This window comes from Pavona decussata, unplaced genomic scaffold, assembly GCF_977016875.1.
Source record: "Pavona decussata unplaced genomic scaffold, jaPavDecu1.1 SCAFFOLD_241, whole genome shotgun sequence".
NCBI classification, from domain to species: domain Eukaryota; kingdom Metazoa; phylum Cnidaria; class Anthozoa; order Scleractinia; family Agariciidae; genus Pavona; species Pavona decussata.
The window spans coordinates 493041-499017 of record NW_028145646.1 but is presented as its reverse complement, the minus strand read 5'-3'; positions in this window follow the sequence as shown (position 1 = coordinate 499017).

Genomic DNA, 5977 nt, shown 5'->3' with positions numbered 1-5977 from the left:
GCAGTGAGAAAATCTCCAAACGGAAGTTTTTTATTTACTACTTTCTTTTTTTAGTTTTCGCGTGGTTTTTGTTTGGAAATGCCAAGCGAATTAAGCGTCAGGAAATTTCTGCTATGCCATGGCAATGTTTTCGTTCATACAGAAAGAAAAGGTAAGTAGAGGCACAGTACTAGCTGGTACTATGATTGTGTTAACATTGCTCAACTGCTTTAAGGATTTCATCAACACGGACATTAACAGAAGACGGTCCTATTTGTGTTTGACCACTTGTGATTTCCGGCCATATCAAAATCTTTTCTTGAGTTAAATTTTGCAGATCTCCTAAGATATTGTGTTACTAAGCTGGACAAAAACATGGAAAAAAAAAGTTTTTTTCTTCGGTTACTCATTACCGAAGGTTATAGTCCGTCCGCTGCGCTACGCGTAAAATATTGGAAATTACATAATTTTTTGGGAAGTTAGGGGGAAAAGATATCCTTATGGAATTATCTTATACCTTCAATAAGATGTTTTTACGGATGTGTTACAACCAGGAGCTACGCAGTGACCAGCAACAGACGTCAGCGTCAATTTAACCAAATCTCGGAACGTATTGGGAGACAAATAAAGATAAAGAATGAAGAAAGACTAGTTATTTCTCTCTCAGTTAGACTGATGAGCCTACTGGTAAAATCTGCTTGGACTCACAAGTATGTCTGCAAAGAATCAGCGGTTGATTCACGGGTTCATGTCAATGCTGCACATTTAGTTCAACATGCATTTGATTAGGTCGTTCGACGTATCTAATTGAACTCTTACAAAAGTAGTTTGAGCAATCGAACCAAAATTAAGTTAAGAACGTATTGAAAAAAACATTCGTCAGGCTGAGGGTCTATTAAGAACGTTTTCACTTTGCTAATCTGTATAGAAAATCAAGGTAACAAATGAAAATTAACCAAAACACATGAGGGCATGTTTTGTATACTACATCTTGGTTTCTCATAATCAGCAGTTCTTGATACCATATCTCAGCAGGCAATGCACTTTGACAGGCTTTCTGGTGACGTCCAGATTGATTTACTGAAATACATGTAACTGCCAACTCATGCATTATGCGTGAGTCTCACGCCTGCAGACTAAAGACAGCGATCTTACGCATCAAGGACAATTTCTCACGCCTGACTCACAAATCCGGACGAGTTGTTCTAAAAAAACGTCATTTCGTTTCAGATTTGTTATGTATTTTTTTTTTTGCTCTTTAAAACAATCGCAAAAGTTTTCAAACGTCTTCAATCTGTTCGAATCGCAATACCTTCGGACATTTTCAGCAACGTTCGTACGTCTTCAGAAATTCGGCGGAAATCTTCGGAAGTGGCTCGGACGTTTGCGGAAATCCTAGGCATGACCAGACAAAATCTCAAGCGTTTGACTCAGAGTGAGACAGCTCTACAAGTTTTAATTGGATAGGGGCCTAGTTATCTGGCTTAAACTGGAGGCGCTTTATCGCTCGTATGCGAGACACCTCTAAAGGTATACGGTAAGGGATGGACCATTTTATTTTTGACGGGGGGGGGGGGTTGCAATTTTGGCTTGTTAAGAAGTTTCTTTCGCCTTTGGGCTGTGCAACAATTTTTATTGCCTAATACAAGCTGCATTTAGGCAGTTTTATAACCCGTAGCAAAGTTCCGTCAACAGATTCGCAGATAGAGCACCACCAGTTTGGCGATACGAGTATCACTTACATAAACAAATCTTGTTTTTTGACGCTAGGGCTATCAGGAGACCTTTTTTATAAAGTTAAATTTTTAACACAAAGTTACGCGCGCTCGTGAAAGTCAGCGCCTGCACGTCATTATTTGCGTTTCGATTAATCCAAGGCACAAACCTGCTCGCTGGATAAACCACGTTTGATAGACGTTCTGTTCAAAAAGTAACAACACGAACGATGTCGTCAGGGCGGATTCGATAAACCACTTTTATAAGGACAAATATATATTTAAGAAAACGCATGTAATGCTTGGATGACGCATAAGTCTTCTTCACCTGACGCATAAGTTAATTCTTCACCTGGGTACCCCAGTAAATAGAGATTCTCCCAGGAACAATCTATTTCTCCACCCCCTAAGAAACACCCTTTTTCCACGCCGGAAATTTCCGATCAATCCTGAAATCCTCAGTGTGGTCTCGGGTAAATTCCTAGTTAACGCGTCCCTAAAAACAGTAGCGCTATTGTTTCAATCTTAATGGTGGATTTAGGCCGGTAAAATAGACCATTCCTTGAAACGATTCCAAATCTTTTGTTGTAAACCTTTTTTTTATTGTAAATCAGTTTTAACCTCAGATTGTGTTAAATATTAATAATAAGAGAGCAAAAACTTAGTTACCGACCCTATCTCACTGAATCTTCAAAACCAACGTGAGCTCCACGTTGTCACGAAATCACATGTTGTCTAGTCACGTGACAACAAGTGGTTAAAAATGGCGGGAAGATCATGGCATTCATCTTCCCACCATTGTTTCGATAAAACGGTCTGATGTTGTCGACAGGCATTGATCTGACTTTTTTCTGGTTCAGTTAGGCCAGATAAATGCTAATTTAGGCGGTTAATAAAGGAAATAAGCTCAACTTACAGTCTGATTACTCAACTGGCTTGTGCGGCCTATTTCGTCTTGTTGTTTTGTAATTTTGATGCCTTGCATTGCAAAGGACAGCTCTTTCGGCATGCCTTTAGAATGATTGGCTATTGCAAAACTTTCACTTGTGCCGTAAAATTTGTCTTTGATTTAACTGATCAGTGTTTCACATGCTGATCAGTACAGCTGATCTGTTTCCCGTCTGGCTTTTCATCAGAGCTGATTATCTTATTTCACTGACAGTACTTCTGTACTGTCAGAAACAGTTCCGTTGTATTTATTTGTAGTTTGTCTACTGTTAAAGGTGCAGATAGGCAGCACGTCTGCATGTTATCCCCTCTGATCATAAACAGGGTCACCCAAGGACCAAATCTTTCCAAATACGTGAGAGGTATCTCTGTGTTTTTAGAAGCTTGGTTGGTTAATTTGATGCTGCCCTTAAAAATCAGCCACAGGTTATTTGCTTCAGGTTTAAAATTACTATTTACAAGGCTAAAAAACTTTAAACATTAAAAAAACATACAAGTAGACAAACGTTTTCGTCTGATCAAAAGTCATCTTCCGGCTAAAATTCGACATAGGTCGGTTGTAGTTGACGATTTATGTCATTTTTCGCATCAGGAATTATCAGAAAGAAAGATTTAAAAATATAATAAAAAGAAAAGATTTTACCTGGAAGTATCTGCTCTATCTAGCTGCTGCCGGAAAGAGTGGACCAGCATATCTTAAATTTGATTGACTGGTAGCGTTGTTGGAAAATTCCAACTCTTGTACGCGCCCACTGCTTTTAAGGGCCCTATTCTGGCGAGGAGCTCCCAATTCTGGCAAGAAGCTCTCAATCGGTTGCAAAACCGCAATAGAACGAATATGCGTTTCATGTTTCTTGTTCGCCTTGTCGTTTCACCATTAGTCTCAGACATCTTGTCTTCAGCTGTTGGTTCTTTCCTGTACCGGAAAATACCAGGCCATTAGGAGATCTAAAGTGAAAACTAATACTGTTCTATTTTACTGGTTCACTTTACAAATGGAATATACAATAATTTAGCATAGCTGTTTGACAGCTTTTACCTGGAAGCGTCCGCTCTATCTAGCTGCTGCCGGAAAGAGTGGACCAGCATATCTTGAATTGATTGAGTGGTAGTGTTGTTTGAAAATTCCAACTCTTGTACGCGCCCACTGCTTTCAAGGGCCCTGTAAATGTTCTGGCGAGGAGCTCTAAATTGGTCGCAAAACCTCAATAGAACGAATATGCATTTCATGTTTCTTGTTTGCCTTGTCGTATCACCATTAGTCTAACACATTGTGTCTTCAGCTGTTGGTTCTTTCCTGTACTGGATAATACCAGGCCACAAGGAGATCTGAAGTGAAAACTGATACTGTTCTATTATACTGGTTCATTTTACAAACGGAATATACAATAATTTAGCATAACTGTTTCACAGCTTTTACCTGGAAGTGTCTGCTCTATCTAGCTGCTGCTGGAAAGAGTGGACCAGCATATCTTGAATTGATTGAGTGGTAGCGTTGTTGGAAAATTCCAACTCTTCTACGCGCCCACTGCTTTCAAGGGCCCTGTAAATGTTCTGATGAGGAGTTCTCAATCGGTCGCAAAACCTCAATAGAACGAATATGCGTTTCATGTTACTTGTTCGCCTTGTCATTTCACCATTAGTCTAAGACATTGGTCTTCAGCTGTTGGTTCTTTCCTGTACCGGATACTACCAGGCCACGAGGAGATCTGAAGTGAAAACTGATACTGTTCTATTCAGTGTTTAAAATTTGCTGAATTTGCATAACGAAAGAAAAGAACGACTCCTGGGAATTTTTACTAAGTGTGACGAGATGATGTTGAAATCAATGTGTACGTTCAGGGGACAAAAAGTTTTTTGATTTTCTTTTTTTTTTTTTAGATAAAAATAAACTTTCCAGGAAGATCTTTCAAAAAAAAAATAGGAAAAGAGATGAGTATTAGTGAAGAAATTGGGATATGGGCGATTTCCAGCGGAAGTAAAATGTTACTTTGTTTCACAGCATATTAAGAGCCGTCCTCTGTAAATATCGACTATCGTCGTTTGGACGAGAAAAAATGAAATCCCTCAAACTTTCTCAGAAGAATGGTCTATGTAAGTGATTCACATAAATATAACTTTCAGCTCAGTTCAATTCGTATTTTAGCTGTAGTGCGACCATCTTGGTTTTACCGCTCTGAGAGGGCTGTCAGCGGCCATTTTAGGCCACACTTTTAAGAATTTGCCTTACAAAGAAAGCGTTACAAATCCGAACAAAATCTCATCATTCGCCACAAGCAAATGTTTGTTGTTGTGTTGAGAAGCTTTTTTGGGAATTTGATCGAAATCTGATTTTTTTACAAAATTTTTAATTTCTTCCCTATTGAACTACTCTTCAAGTACCAAAAAAATGGCCGAGTTTAAAGAAAAATATCGCTAAAGATACATTAGTTGGCATCCTAAAACAGCATCCCGGTTAAAGAGCAATGTCTTGTCTGTAAGAATATGCAATAAAATTTTTGGGCAGTTAAAAAGAGAAAATTATAGAAGAAGAAGTTTTAACTGTACTTTTGTCAACAAACACCGCCTTCGTAACTAGCATAACAACATGAAAATAACGATTTACTAAGAAATTAATGATAAATTCCACTTACCTCGTGAAATATCGAGAACTGGATATTTCAAAATATATCAATTTATAGTTTCAGTCGGATACAGCCGCATTTTCGATGATTTGTTGTGCGAAATCTCCGTAATACACCGCAGCCGTTAAACTGAGTTGAATTCTTCAAAGTCCGTCAGGTCAATCATCGGCCGAAAAATTACCTTCCGCCCCATGAGCTGCCGTGTGCAAGGTGCCAAATATTTCTTTGTTATCCTTAATGACCAAAACTTCTTTCAGCAACCATTTAAATCCTGCTTTTAACTGGAGATTCTCGTCAAGAAATCGTTTATGTTCCGTTGACCTTCCGCCGTGATTAAACAATGAGACTGCGTTACAGAAACGGGCGCACATCCAGACGGGTTGGGGTGTGGGTGGGGTAGAGGTGGGGAGGAAATGAAGATGTCACGGACCTTAGCTTGTAAGATGCTGCGAACGCGTGAGCTATTCTTCGCCTATTCGGGGCTATAAATTAAACACCTTTCTCGGAATAATGGAACATGACTAGTGACTTTGGGGAACGTTAAGAAATTTGTGTAGGTTATATATTTTTTCTGGTTTCTGGCGTATTAGGAAGTACAATGTACCCTCTGTAAAGTCATGGTCTCTTATTTAGATGGGTACCTTTTCCAGCGAGTTCTAATATTTTGTGGTAGATCTAGGGGCAAAAATGGACTTCTGGAACTTTGGTCGA